Source organism: Pelodiscus sinensis, chromosome 3 (assembly GCF_049634645.1).
Source record: "Pelodiscus sinensis isolate JC-2024 chromosome 3, ASM4963464v1, whole genome shotgun sequence".
Taxonomy (NCBI): Eukaryota; Metazoa; Chordata; order Testudines; family Trionychidae; genus Pelodiscus; species Pelodiscus sinensis.
In genome coordinates, this window is record NC_134713.1 from 53,400,151 (window position 1) to 53,414,622 (window position 14,472).

The 14,472-nt window shown below is 42.8% G+C and overlaps 1 long non-coding RNA gene across 1 annotated transcript in view; it reads left to right on the forward strand.

The window, feature by feature from the left end:
• Positions 1 to 4,757: 4,757 nt before the first annotated feature.
• LOC142827591 (uncharacterized) overlaps positions 4,758 to 14,472 on the forward strand; it is a 42,982-nt gene continuing 33,267 nt past the window's right edge. The window contains exon 1 of the long non-coding RNA XR_012902272.1: positions 4,758 to 4,871. This is a non-coding gene — a long non-coding RNA (uncharacterized LOC142827591). The remainder of the gene's footprint in view (positions 4,872 to 14,472) is intronic.

Below are 14,472 nucleotides of genomic sequence, written 5' to 3' on the forward strand. Positions count from 1 at the left end.
TCCATGGGCCAGATGTGGCCTGTGAAGCCACCAGATCCAGCCTATGGATGCAGCGGGGAGCCTCAGGCAGACTTCCTGTCTACCCCCCACACACTGCTGAGAAAAGCAGACATTATGGCCTTCCAGGGCTCTGTTTAAACAGTTGTGAGCCGGGCACGGGGGGTATAAGGGGGGGGAGGATTCAGGCACTGCTCCCACCACCAGCACAATCCCATTGGCCAGTCAACAGGCAGCTAGGGAAGCACCCTCCTTCTCTCCCCTCAAGCTCATAGCTGTTCAATAACTACATGGCTCCTGCAGCCAGTGCAGGGTGGGGCAGTCAAGAAGTCTGCTTGAGAAGGCTGCTGGATGGGAGTCAAGCAGGTAAGTCCCCCAGTCAGTGCCTGCCTCAGACACCCCAACCCTTTGCCCTCCTACCCCACATAACCCAAACCCTCTACACCCTTCCTGCCCCCATATTCCCTCTCAGATCCTGCACCCCAATCTGCTGCCCCAGGTCACAACCCCCTTCTTCCCTAGGTCACAGCACAAACCTCTCCACCCCCTTCTACACCCTAGTCCCCTTCCCCAGGTCATAACCCCCTCTTCACCAAGGTCACAACCCAAACCCTTGCAGCCTATCCCCTAACTCAGGTCACAACGGCCTCCTTCACCTAAACTCCCTCCCAGGCCCCACTCCTACTCCCATTCCTACACCCCAATTCCTTACTATAAACTTCCTTTTCCACCCAACCTCATCCCAGACCCTGCACCTCCTTCATTAACATGGAAGAGTGCAGCCCTTGACCATTTTCCAAATTCTTGGAGTGACCCCACATCACAAATGATTTCTTTAGGATTATTTTGGAATCAAGATAAATGGTTGTGCAATGTTTCAGAGGCCGCTGACCTCCCACACACTTCCTCCATGGAACCATTCCTTATCTTGTTGTAAGTTTTGCATATAGTGACTTGTGCTCCTTTGCAATAACTCCAATTAGCTAATCATATCTCTCCATTTCTCTTGCTTCTCATGGAGTCAGATCCTTCTCCCATTGAAATAATTACAAAATGTACTTTTACCTTCATGGGAGATATAACTGATGAGACTCATATATGCTGAGTGACTGTGAAATGTGGTGTATTGCAAACACCATCATAAAGCTCTCAATAAATGTTGTGAGCGTAATAATGAAACAGAACCATAATTACATTAAATGTAATATGCTGTGTATATTTTTTCCAGAACTGGAGGGGATATATCAGAGGATCTTGAAGGAATTGCCTGAAGCCTTTATGGAGCCATCAGTGATAATATGTATCTTATCTCTTAGACATCAGATAAGCTATCCATGTCTTAGAGGAAAGGTATCCAATTACAGGTTTTTAAAAATATATTGAACTAAAAGATTTACCCGGCATTGCTAGGGACCTTCAGGGCAGGGAGCATACAATTCAGGGTGGGAATTGTAAGTGGGGAGTGCAAGAGTCATGGCAGGAGCTTGGAGATGTGGGGGAGTACCCAGGACAGGGGACTGGAGGTGCGTGGTGCAGGAGTCAGGGTTGGGGGTGAGGACGGACTCCTGGCAAGGGATGAGGGGTGCAGAAGTCAGGTTGGCGGTGAGAAAGAGCTCTTGAAGTCATTGTGGATAGTTCTTTGCAAACATCCATTCAATACACAGCAGCAGTCAAAAACAGAATATTGGGAAACTTTATGAAAGGATTTGTAAAGAAAATATTATATTGCTTCTACATAAATCCACAGTACTCCCACATCTTGAATACTGACTGCAGGTCTGGTCATTCCACCTCAAAAAAAGAAATATTGGAAATGGAAAAGGTACAACAAAACTGGCTGTGGATTAGGGGTACGGAAAAGCTTGTGTATGAGGAGAGATTAATAAAACTGAGACTTTTTAGCTTGGAAAAAAGATGACTAAGGAGGGATATGATAGACGTCTATAATATTATGACATCTGTGGAGTGAATAAGAAAGTATTATTTGCTCCTCATCACACAAGAACGTGGAGTTGCCAGATGAAATTAATAGGCAGCAGGTTCAAAACAAACAAAAGGAAATAAGTACAAATTAGTCAATCTGTCTTAAAGGTGGAACAGGGGATTTGTGTCTGTTCTTTTGATTTCCTGATACCCTGTACTTCAGGTATAGACATCTATGTACATTGTTCCTATTTCTTTATTGAGATTTCTGAGAAATAAAGAAAAATAATTACCATGTGGCTTAAGCCAGAAATACCCAACATATTTACTGCTCCATTTCTGTTCTGTTTCTTTCTGCTAGTGGTGCAGAGCTTGCTCTTGGAAGATTTGTCACAATAAAATTTTCCAGAAGAGCCCCTGAGGACTGTTGCATAGCACAAGGGGTGTAGACATTTATATTCAGGCTTCCCACACCCTGCCTGCGGAGTGGGACAGCAGGTGTTTGGCTGGTACATGCCATGTGAGGACGAGAGGTAGGACTTCCCACGAAGTGTGTTGTAGTTACAGTCCTATTACACTCATTTTTTGTCATCAGAGTCGTGCACAAAAGAAGAAATATAACCTTGTGCTACTGCTGCAGTATGGAAGCTAATACACTGTTATGCTGGTATCACATTAATGATTCTCTGAGACAGAGGCTTGTTCCCCCACATAAGCCTCAGGCAAGCAATCAGTTACTGCAGCTTTCCCCCCACTCCTTTTTTTATTTTTTCTCTTGCATTTGCAGTCTCCAAGTACCCCTCATGATACTAAGAAAAGACCCAAAGATTTTGTAGATTCTATGTAACAAACATAAATTAACAACTCCCAAAGATCTGTTGTACTATTTAGGAGCCCCATTGCCCCAGGGGTTTCCAGGTGTGCAGAATCTGCACTCCCACTATGACGCCCTTCGTGTAACACAGCATGCTGGTCAGTGCATGACAAGGTCTTTGAGGATTCTATAAGCCCCTCAGCTGTATTAACAGCATTAATACAGAAAATAATCTCCCTGTTTTTTGGGCATGTCTACACTGCACACTTATTTCAAAATAAGCTATTCTGAAATAGTTATTCTGAAATAGCTTATTTCGAAATAGCACATCTACACTGCAGGGAAGCCTCAAAATTACTCCAAGGCAGGCTCCCCTAATGCAGACACGCTATCTGGTTTAGAGCCCCAGGAGGCTCAGAGGAGGAATAACTTAGAATGGCACCAGTGAGGGGCTATTTAAAAATAGCAGAATAAGCCGTCCGTTATTTCAAAATTATTTTGAAATAGCAGAATGGCTATGTAGATGCTCGCATTTTTATTTCAAAATAATGCTAGTTATCTCAAACTTACAACACTGTGTAGATGTACCTGTAGAGACGAAGACTATGTCTACACTGTGCAGCTATTTCGGGATACCAGCGGTATCCTGAAATAGCTACCTCGTGTCTTAACAAGCTGCCTGTTATTTCAAAATATTTTTCAAAATAACAGGCACACTATTTCAGCATCCCTATAACCCTCATTCTTGAAAACTAAGAAAATGTTGTTTGAGGACAGCCATAAAAATGTTGGCATATTATGGGCCATAGCAATTCCGATGACTTGAAGATATAAATTGTTCCCAAATTGGAAATGGTTGTGGGTGTGGACAAACACACATAGCTCAGCCACTAGATGTGCTGTGACTTCATCGGGAATACTGTTCCTGACAGCTTGTAGTCCAACCTTGTGGAATATTGGTTTAGAGAGCTTCTATATCTATGGTGACAAAGATTGTGTTTTCAGGCAGGTCGCTGATGAGCTGTAGTTTCCTAAGGAAGTCAGTGGTGTCTCATAGATAGCTAGGAGTGCTGGTAGCATAGGGTCTGAGGAGGCAGTACTCATAACCAGACAACCTTGCTGGGGCATCCAGGATTTCCAGGTTTATGGATCTTGGGTAGAAGACAGAATGCTCCTGGGCAGGACTTTAGGGGTGTATCTGTGTAGATTTAGTCCTGTGCTATTGCAGGGAGTTTCTTGAGCAGAGGGTGTAGTTTGTTTTGGTATTCCTCAGTGGAATCAGAGGAAAGTGGGCTGTGGAGTGTGGTGTTGGAGGGTTCCTGGCTGCCTCTGCTCGTAATCTGACCTATTCATGATGACAACAGCAACTCCTTTGTTAGCCTCTTTGATTATAAAATCAGAGTTGTTTGCATGTGTTGCATTCTGCACAGCTAAGGTTATGGGGCACATGATGTTGTTTATTTACAATGTCAGTCTGCGCACCTTTGCAAAAGCACTCAGTGTAAAAGTCCAAGCTGTCATTTCAGCCATCGGGAGGAGTCTACTTCTTCTTGCAGTGTTGGTAGGAGGGATCCTGTGGGTCAATGTAATGTTCAGTGATGTGTTGGAAATATTCCTTGAGTCAGAGATGGAGAAAATAAGCTTCCAGATCACCACAAAACTGTATCATGTGTGTGGGGGTGGTGCGGCAGAGTCCCAAATATAGAACAGACTCTTCTGCTGGGCTAAGTGTGTGGTTGGATAAATTAACAATGTTGTTCAGTGAGCTGAGAGTACCACTGTTGTGACAAGTCAGTGCAACTGATATCAGACAGGACAGTCTTATGGTCAAAGCATGGAAGATGGTGTTATAGCCCTACTCTCTGTTCTTGGTTTTCACACAAACTGCCTTTTGTTTCAGGTTCTCCATATGTAAGAAGGACTTCAGCTGTTTGTCCTCAGGATAAGGGTATTCAGGCCAGGGTGGAGACAGCTGTGGGGAGACTGAGTCTTTTTCACTGGTAGGGGGGAAGGGTGTATGAATGCAATTCAGCAGGGAAGACATATGTTTCTTTGAACTCCCAGCAGGCTTGAGGCCTAGGGACAGTTTAGAGAAGGAGTGTTTCTTTCCTAATTTTCTTCTGGGACCTTGGCCAAGGTAAGTGACACTTTGCTTGAAATCATAGGCTGATTAAAACTGGGAAGTATTTTTCCCCTGATTGGCACTTGAAAATGTCTGCTGCTGTTAGTTCTGCATAGCTTGTGCTAGATGGTAATGAAATCTATCTACCTTGGTCAGTGGAATACTTGCGTGGTGTGATGACTACTGCCTGTCCTTCCTCAGTGGACTCCCATGTCATAATGACTTGCGGTCTATAAGAAAGCAAAAATTACTTCTTAAATTACAGTAAGAGGCTTTATTTCAAAACCAATCCTCTTTCATGGGGTCATAAATTTCCTTTTGAAGTTTTTCTATTGGTCAATACTTATTCAACTCCAATACTATAAAGTAATAAATATTTCATTCTAAGTTGTGAGGATCCCATGATCTCCAGCACTCAGTCTGTTTCATTCCTACCTTGCTCAACACTTTTAGTATACATGGTTAGAAAAATTCAAATGATGATGAAAATGAAATATTTCAAATGGGGTAGAAAGGGCAGAGATTTTGGTGGAAAAAAATGTCCTGTTCTTTGATCAGTTAGTTGTAGTGGGAGATAGGTGCCTAAGCACCTTTGAAAAGTTCCACAAGATGCTATCTGCATTTGTAACTCTCACATAGTGGCTGTGTTTCATTGTCCCATATAGTGGCACTCAGGCCACTTTCAGAGAGAGTTTCCTCTACATCAGTGTTTGGCGAAGTGATCTGAGGAACCACTTTGAGAAACCTGTTAACTGGCCGCTCTGGCATGTTTTCTTACCAGTGCCACGGCCGTGGAGCCCTCTGTTTTGTCGTTTGCAGCCAAAGGAAGCAGCGGCCTGGCCCGTGCTGCTTCCTGAGGCACCCCTTAGCTCTCTTTCACTGTTTGTAGCCAATAGGATCCATGAGGTTCCATGGTGCAGCACCAGTAAGTAAACATGCCAGAGTGGCCAGCTAACAGGTTTCTTAAAATCGTTTAGTGGAGCGCACTGAAAAACACCGCTCTACGGCCTTTGCTGAGAACCAAGCTGTGGAGGCTCAGGCACTAAGCTGCAGAAGGCCAAGGCTGAGTTAGCTTGGGATTTCAGCTGGTTCTCTGAATGACACTTTTAGTCTGAAATGTGACTGAAAAGTAAGTTTGCTTTCCTTTGTGATCTGCTGTCTTGTCAATCCAGTCACATCTGCTTATTTCACTGGTAAATGTCATCTTTCCCGATACCACTGCAGTATCAACATAGCTAAGAAAATGTGGAGCCTATTTTTTCTTGTGCATAGTTTTAAAAAAAATATGCAGTCTTATCTGGGCTTTCTCTCATGCCATCATGCATGTTTGATGGGAGAGATCTGAGAAGGTAACTATTTAGGGGTCCCCCTATATTTACTCCTTAGGTCCCCAAGAATGCTTGTCTCACCCTAGTGAGTCAAGGCTGCTACTTGTCATTCAGGTGATGGGAGACACTAGAAACAATATCAAGGTGTGCTCTTCTATCCGATAGAGCTGAGATGGGGAATCTTTTCTTGGCTCAGGGGCCACTGACCCACAATAAAATCCATTGAGGGGAGGGGCACTACACATAAGTGAGAAGTCCTTGTCTGAGAAGGAGAAAGACACTCCCCACATTCTCCTCACACAATAGTGCCTAGAGGGGCCTGGGCTAGTAGATTTTGTGAGTTTCAGATCCATGGGTAGGTGGCAGGGGACCTGGAGCACTAGCATGAGCTCCCCAGTGCTGGGGGCAGCCATGAGTCTTGGAGGCCAGGCCTATGATAATGGCCCCTCAGAAGAAGCAAAGGATCCCACATGGTCACAAGGTGCGGGGAGGGGTTTCCTAAAGGTTTAGTCAAGTTTTTTTTTACTATTGAACCCAAGGGCGGGGGGGGGGGGGGGGGAGAGTGTTAAATACAGGTTTGGCTTAGTGCACCAATATCCTTCTGTTGGAAGCCCCCCAGCAAAAATGAGAGCCTGCTGTTCAGAGTTAATCTCTAGCTCATGAGTAGGTGATTATGCTTTGATGGACCCTGGTTTGATTTCTATCTGAAGCCTGGTGTGTCTGTGTTGGTGCAGTTCTATATAGGCAAAATGGTTCTGTGTGGTGTTTCTACCAAATAAGAGGTATAAAGCTGACCTTTTGGGTGTTAGCAAGCATCTAATATAAACAAAGCAAGTAATAACTTTTGCAAAAGGGATTCAAATTGATGATAATGCAGAATATCCTATTTCTAACATAATTTCCAGCATGGGTTAGGCATCAAATTTCATTGCTGAGCATCCCTGTGCTCTGTAGAATGTTGTTAAAATATTAATGAACTGCGCACAACACTAGCTATTTGAGGGATGAGGGGAAACTGGACTCAATACTATACCCAGAAATCCTCCAGCTATCCAATGTACAATAATAAGAACACTCAGATACTATTGTATTTTGTCCATATTATGTTGTTTCAGTATACTAGCATAGTGTACCATGACTTCACTGCTCCCCTTTCAGCCCAACTTTTTCTGTCAAAAACTAATGAAAACCTCCCTGTATTAACAAGGTGAGAAGCAACTTGATAATGGAAAAAATACTTGTGGGGAAAAAGCAAGAGGAGAAAATAGCATTAAAGTGAGTCTTTCAAAAAATGGCCAGTAGTACAGTTCACACTAGATTCTTTCCTGTTCTGAGCTTCACCTGCAGTGGTCAGTAATCCACTTCATGCAGTCTGATGATTTTTTTTTTTTCAAGCTCAACATCAGTCACAGCACAATTTAAAGCCAGTGCTATGGTAGACAGCTTGAAGGTTCACCTTTAACTTAGGTTCCTTAATGAACCTATGCTTTATTACCTTTAACATGGCCTCTTGCCTGGAGAACTCCCTAGCAAAACTACCCTGTGAGCTGGTCCTGTTCGCTCACTCAACAAGTGAGGTTGTCCCCAGTTGACAGAGAAGCAAACCAAATCACCGATGAAGTGTTTCCCAAGATCACATGAGAAACCAGTGCCAAAGCTGAGGTAAGCTTACTAGTCCATTTCTAGGACTGGGACTCTTATCTTCACATCTATTAAATGGATCCCTGGGGTAGTTCATAGTAATCAGCTGGCCTCTTACAGCTCTGCCTCCCTTCAACAGAAGAAAATGCAATCAAATAAGCAGGATCTAGTGGTAATATTTTCTCCAAGCAAACAAACTTCATAATGCAGCATTTTTTCATCCTCAAGTGGCAGATCGTGAAAGATTCAATATCAAAGTCTTAAAATATATCTGTACTGACAACTTCCCTCTACAAGGCAAGACAGTTTAAAAGCTGCTTTCAGAGATAAAAGTAATGCTTCTCCAAGGGTGGCAGCAACAGCGCAACAGCTCAGCAACTGGCTTCTGTCCCATCTTTCAGGAGACACCTGACTTTTGCTCGCCTATCCCATAACTGATGTCCTATTCAGTTCTCTTGGTTCACAGCTTGTGTTCTTAATGCCTTCCAGTCTCAACTAACGATAAAGAAACTTCACTCTTTCTGTTGGTGAGAGTAAACAGTTTCTTTTCTGCTGTAAATCTTGTGGAGAGGGGTTAACATTCATAAAACAGTGACACATTTTTGGGGGTGATGGGAAAGTTCGTTTGCTAGAAAATAGCAGCATGTCAAGTAGCTCTATAGTCTTCACTTGTTTTCAGAGTAGAATTCTGCACTCAATGGCAGTTTATGCTTATAGCCTCTCAAAACTTTTTTACACTTTTTAGCTACCATATATTTGTGGCACTATGTCATGTTTGTTATCACTTTAGTGCCACTGATCAGTAGAGTAGAATACAATGTTATTCCTTTAATCTAAAATTGGACAGTGCTTTTTTTTAAAGGGCTTATTTGCCATATATGAATAAATAGGCATCATCATATGCCAACAATCCAAGGCACAGTAAAGGAATTTTTCTTCTTACAGTGTGGGAGAATGAAAGGACTGCAAGTCATACTCCAGGAAATGAACTAGTAGATTTTTAAAATCTTTTCCTCCCTAGGCAGAGTTTTGTGTATTATGCATTATGTAGCAGCAAAAGGCATGAACAGATTTTATACAAGGGGTGTACAAGAAGTGTATGTTTAGCAGCTGTAAGCTAGGTGATAGCAAGAGGGTTTCCAGGCAGGCTGTTAGAGAAACTGAGTGGATTAGGGAGACTGATGATGATGATGATGATGATGATGAAGGAACCTGTACTGCAGCCATTTACTGATGATTTTGTGTGTTGTTCTTGGTAGCTTTCAGGCCATGTGTGTTGTGCATGTGCTTTGATCTTTCTTCACAGACTCCCTCGGGAAATTTTTGCCCTGAGACCAACATTTCTGACTTGTGTGACATATATTAAATTGCTCTAAAAGCTACATGAAGTCTCTGATTTTACTTCAGAACTAGTGTCAAGTAAATGACATTAATTACATAGAGGAAAGATGAAAGGCATTTAAGATAGCTCCACTGTGCAAGGAAACATTATGCTAAATCAAAGAAAAGCGAATCCCTTTATCATTTGGTCACGGGGTTCCTGAAACAATATCCCCGCTACCATGATATTGTTGTTCCTACATTTTCAGAGTCTTTGAATTTTCTTGATGTGACTCCAGTTGTGTGGCAGGATATAGAAAGCCCTTCCAGCTTGGGGGATCTGAACCCTTCTTCCAGCTCTCCATGGCTGTGTCTAGACTGGCCAGTTTTTCCAGAAAATCAGCTGCTTTTCCGGAAAAACTTGCCAGCTGTCTACACTGGCTGCTTGAATTTCCGCAAAAGCACTGACTTCCTACTGTAAGAAATCAGTGCTTCTTGTGGAAATACTATGCTGCTCCAGTTCAGGCAAAAGTCCCTTTTGTGCAAAACTTTTGCACAAAAGGGCCAGTGTAGACAGCTGAGATTTGTTTTGCGCAAAAAAGCGCATCTAGATTGGCCACGGATGCTTTTCTGCAAAAAGTGCTTTGGCAGAAAAGCATCCATGTCAATCTAGACGCTCTGTTCCGAAAATGCTTTTAATGGAAAACTTTCCCGTTTAAAAGCATTTCTGGAAAATCATGCCAGTCTAGACGTAGCCCATGTGTATACTAAGATCTGAGGGATTTGAGGAGATTTCAACTCCAGCCCCCTGCACTGAGGATGGACCACCTCAAATTATTATGTAATTAACAGCGAGTTTCCATTAGCAACTGGTGGTCCGTGGAAAGATTTGCTTTGAGCCAGGTGGTTCATGGGCCAAAAAGTTTGAGAACCACTGACTTAAACCATTCCGGAAGGTGTTTGTCTAGCCTGTTCTTAAAAACATCCAGTGATGGGCATTCTACAACCTCCTTTGTAAGTTTATTGCAGAGCTTAACTCCCCTTTGTTAGATTTTAGGATTTTTTTTCTTAACTTAAATCTTTCTTGCTGCAGATGTAAGACCCTTACTGCTTGCTGAACTAGCTAGGATTTGTACTTTGAGCTCCTATACAGCATAGATCCTCTGGCATGAGCTGAAGATCTGGAAACTATAGTCAAGCCCTTCACTTTTATAGAGCAATTTAATATCTAGGGCTTTATATACTACAAAGCTATAAGAACTGGTTTTCTAGGATTCATATTTTTAAAAAAATCTTTTTTTAGCTATTTTAAAACACAGATTAGCAACTGAAAATGAAATTTGAGAAGTGTGTTTTATAACATTCCAGAATGCCCACTTCCAAATTTTCAGTTTAGTTCTTTCTACTTCTGCAATATCGTATGTGAATCGTATTTCCTATTGGCTCTCATACAGTTTTCCACATTGTTCAATATATGGCTATAAGCATAATTAAACACCTAAAAGCTCCTAAAATTGAATTTTTCCAAGCAACAAAAGAAGGGAATTTCTAAAGTAAGAGGAGCACCAACAACCAAATCTCCATAAATCCTCAGATCTCACACTGGTATTAAGAAGCGACAAACAGGCTTGTTTCATTAGACATCAAAGCACAGCTTAGAGTATAAAGCATAAAACTGTCACCGAGATAAAATTGGACCTTAGTTACTGGGGTGTTTTGTATGTTTCAAAAGCATTTTCATACACTACAGGAGATTTAATCAGGAGACAGGGCAAGGATCATACAGCTAGGGATTTATATTAGAATAAATTGTTAGAGGTAAAAGCCCTGGCCCTGGACCTGTACAAGTTACAATCTCTGCAGAAAAATGGAGGAAAGACTTTAAAGTAGATTGTTTCAGTCCTTAAATCTCAAGATTATTTCAGTCCTTAAATCTCAAAGTGACTAAAGCATAGATCACTGCTCAAATGTCACAGTAAGTCCATCTACAGTAAAACTCCAATAGTCCGGCATCCAATAGTCCGGCACTCCTGATAGTCCGGCATCAAAATGGCAAGAGCCTAGTGAGTGAGCTTCAGCAAAAAATGAGTCACACGGTAGCAGCAGCTGAACTGAGCAAAAAGGGTAAAAAAGGCTTAAAAAAAGAAAACATTACAGTATACTGTATACAGTATGTACAATAAAAAGGGTTAAATACACTTTATATAATGTATACAGTATATATATAACCAGTTTATAGTACCTCCTGATAGTCCGGCATATCTGATAATCTGGCACCACTTAGGTCCAATAGGTTCCGGATTATCGGAAGTCTACTGTATAAAGATTTCTTGGATTAGTTGAAGATTTGATATTTTTAGAAGGTTAGTCCGAAACAATAAAGGGCAATGACAATCGGTCCTGAACAGTCTAAAGTATATTTTGGATAAACCATTTATTGAAAAAGTTAATGGTGGATTTGTGTGTGCGTGTGCGCATGTATTATAGGCAAAGCTAGTAACAACACTTATTAAGTTACCCATTTCCAGTTGCTTACAAACTTTTAACAATTTGGATGGAGATTTTTCCATCCTGGATATCACTCTCACTGGTTTTGTTTTGTGTTTTGTTTTTTGTTTGTATGGGTTTTTTTTTTTTTTATTTAACCCAAAACAATTCCAATATTTCCTTGGCGGAGGGGAGGTAGAGAGAATGTTTTTGCTCATGTTAAACGCTGTCACCCTTTCCTAAGAGCTGGCATGCACCCACCTGCATTAAATCAGCAACTTGAAATTTGGCAGTAGGGTGTTCGGATGTCAGGGATATGCCTTTTGCTAGCTCCATGAAAATGTACCCTTACATGGCCAAGTCATAACCCTTTGAAAAATCAGTTTCTATATGGTTGTGGTATTTTTGAAGCTGTTTGTCCCAGGATATGAGAGAGACAAAGTGGATGGGGTAATATCTTTTATTGAATCAACTTCTGTGGGTGACAGAGGGAAGCTTTGCTCTTCAGGTCTGGGCCAGGCACTAACAGGGTTAGCATATGTAGCTAAGACACAATAAAAGGGAGGTGATGATCTGTCCAAGAGTGGTAGGGTTGGAATGTCCTTGATTCTGACATCTATGTCAAAGATTAGGTCCAGAACACGAATTGAATGCAAATAATGAAATAGAAAACATCTCTGTGGTGATGGGGTCCATAAAACCACAAGGAAGGGCTAAGGGTGCAGGAACAACTCTGGGGCTGGGAAAACTCAGTCCAACAGGCCTGCTGGGCCTTCTCTAGTTGGAGGAAGGACTTGAAAGGGACTAGCTTGAACACAGTAGGATGGTTAGCAGAGAGAAGCAAATCCACATTCTGCTACAGAAGGACTATTTCAGAATAGTTTTTCAAGAGTTGGAACCCAGTGAAGTAAGAGAACTCAGGATCCCCAACCCCCATGCCACAAGACTGGGCTGCTACCACAAATTGTAACTGCTATGCAAGACTCTTCCCCCTGCTGACAATGGGTGGAGAGGCAGGTGTGACCACCCAGTCCTAAAGATGTGAGGACAGCCAAAAAGCTAGTAAGAAATTAACAAGGGGGCTACCTGTATCTAGAGAAACTGCTGAAGTGAGTAGTGGGAAGCCAGCAGCAACAGAGTCTATTGCTGCAAACAGCTAGCCAGCCAGCACCAGCAACAAGTAGATTAAAGCAACACCAGTAGCAATTCATCTGGGAGCTAACCGCTCAAAACCTGGTCCATCAGATCACCCATTCATGCCAAACCTATAAATGTATCTCTGCTACTGTGTTTATTAATAGTTCCCTGCCTCAACATATCTTTCAGGATCCAGGAGTCCTAGACATACCTGTCACAACATGTGATGTACCTCAGCCAGTTTAATAACTGCTCCAATAATGCCTATGTAAGTGAAGCCACATTACCACTGTAATCTTGAATGAATTCACACAAATTTAGGCTAAGATTAAAAACACCATATCACGTGGGGGCAAACCCTTTTGACACAGGAGCTCTCACCTCCCCACCCCACCCCCACCAGTTGTATCACCACCCCATCACCATTAGCACCCTATCCCATCAACCCACTGCCCTCAGTTCACCCTCCCAGCACTCCATCTTCCCAGTATTCACCATCAATACAGTGCTCACCACCCCATCAGTCCTACCCTCATCGCTTCAGGCCATAATGCAGCCCTCCCAACCTCCCCCTAATCCTTTTAGGGCTCTTCACCCTTCCTGGGCCTTTTCCGCTTCCCAGGCTGCCAGGAGAACTCCAGGTACCTTGGGCTCACAGTGGGGCAGCCTTTCTTTATGGGAAAGTCTGGTTGACTGATGATGATAGTCCCGGCCACCAGAGGTGAACTGACAGCGGATGCTCTGGATGGGACAGCACTTCCTAAGTAAAATTAATCCCTACTCATGAGCTGGGGATGGAGGGATTTTTGTTTTGTTTTCAGCTGCAAAGGTGGGGGGGAGGGGGAAACCCTGACATTTGAAAGTTGTCTCTTGAGATCCTGAGTCGGGTTTAATTTTTCTTGGTAATGATGTCTTTCTCAACTTATTCACAAGTTGGCATGTCTGCAGCAAGCAGTAACTCACTAACCCCCCTGCTTTGTTGGTAAAGGATAAAATGGATATGCTAAACAATCTCTTACCTTGTATTTAGCTGTGACGGAGTACCTTTCCCAGACCTGAAGAGGAGACTTTTTGAAAGTTTGTCTCTTTCACCGATAGTAGTGGGTCTGATTAAAAGATAATACCTCCTCCGCTTTCTTGATCTAGTTTCTACATGATCGGTACAAACTTAGTAAAGTTTTAGAGCTAAATTTCTCGAGGATTCTGCCCTTGTTGAGCAGAGCCAAACAGGACTGTCCCTGCCATTGCGACTATGTTGCTGGCTGGTGTCCAGGTCTGTGTCCAGCCACTGGAATGGAGAGCAGGGAGCTTGTCTTTGCTGTGCTCTGTGACCTCCCACCCCCTTCACCACCATTGGCACATGGGCAATGTGGAGGAGAAAGGTGCCTGATTCAAATGCAGAGAGAGTAAGAGTTGGACCTGGTGGAAGGGTGAGGAAAGTGGATTGGGACAAAGAGCCTGGGAGAGGAGGGAGGAGTGGGAGTTTTGATGGGACTAAACTAGGACAGGTTGGGCAAGGGGACTGAACTAGTGGGAGAAGTGATGATAGATTTTGAGATAGAGGACTACTTACTCCAAGTCATGGTAACCCTCATTTCATGAGGAGTAAGGGAAGTCGAAGAAAAGTGTTCTTCCTTCAACTTCCTGCTGTGTAGATAGCACCTAACGACGAATTAAGCCATTTTGACTTAAGCTATGCAATT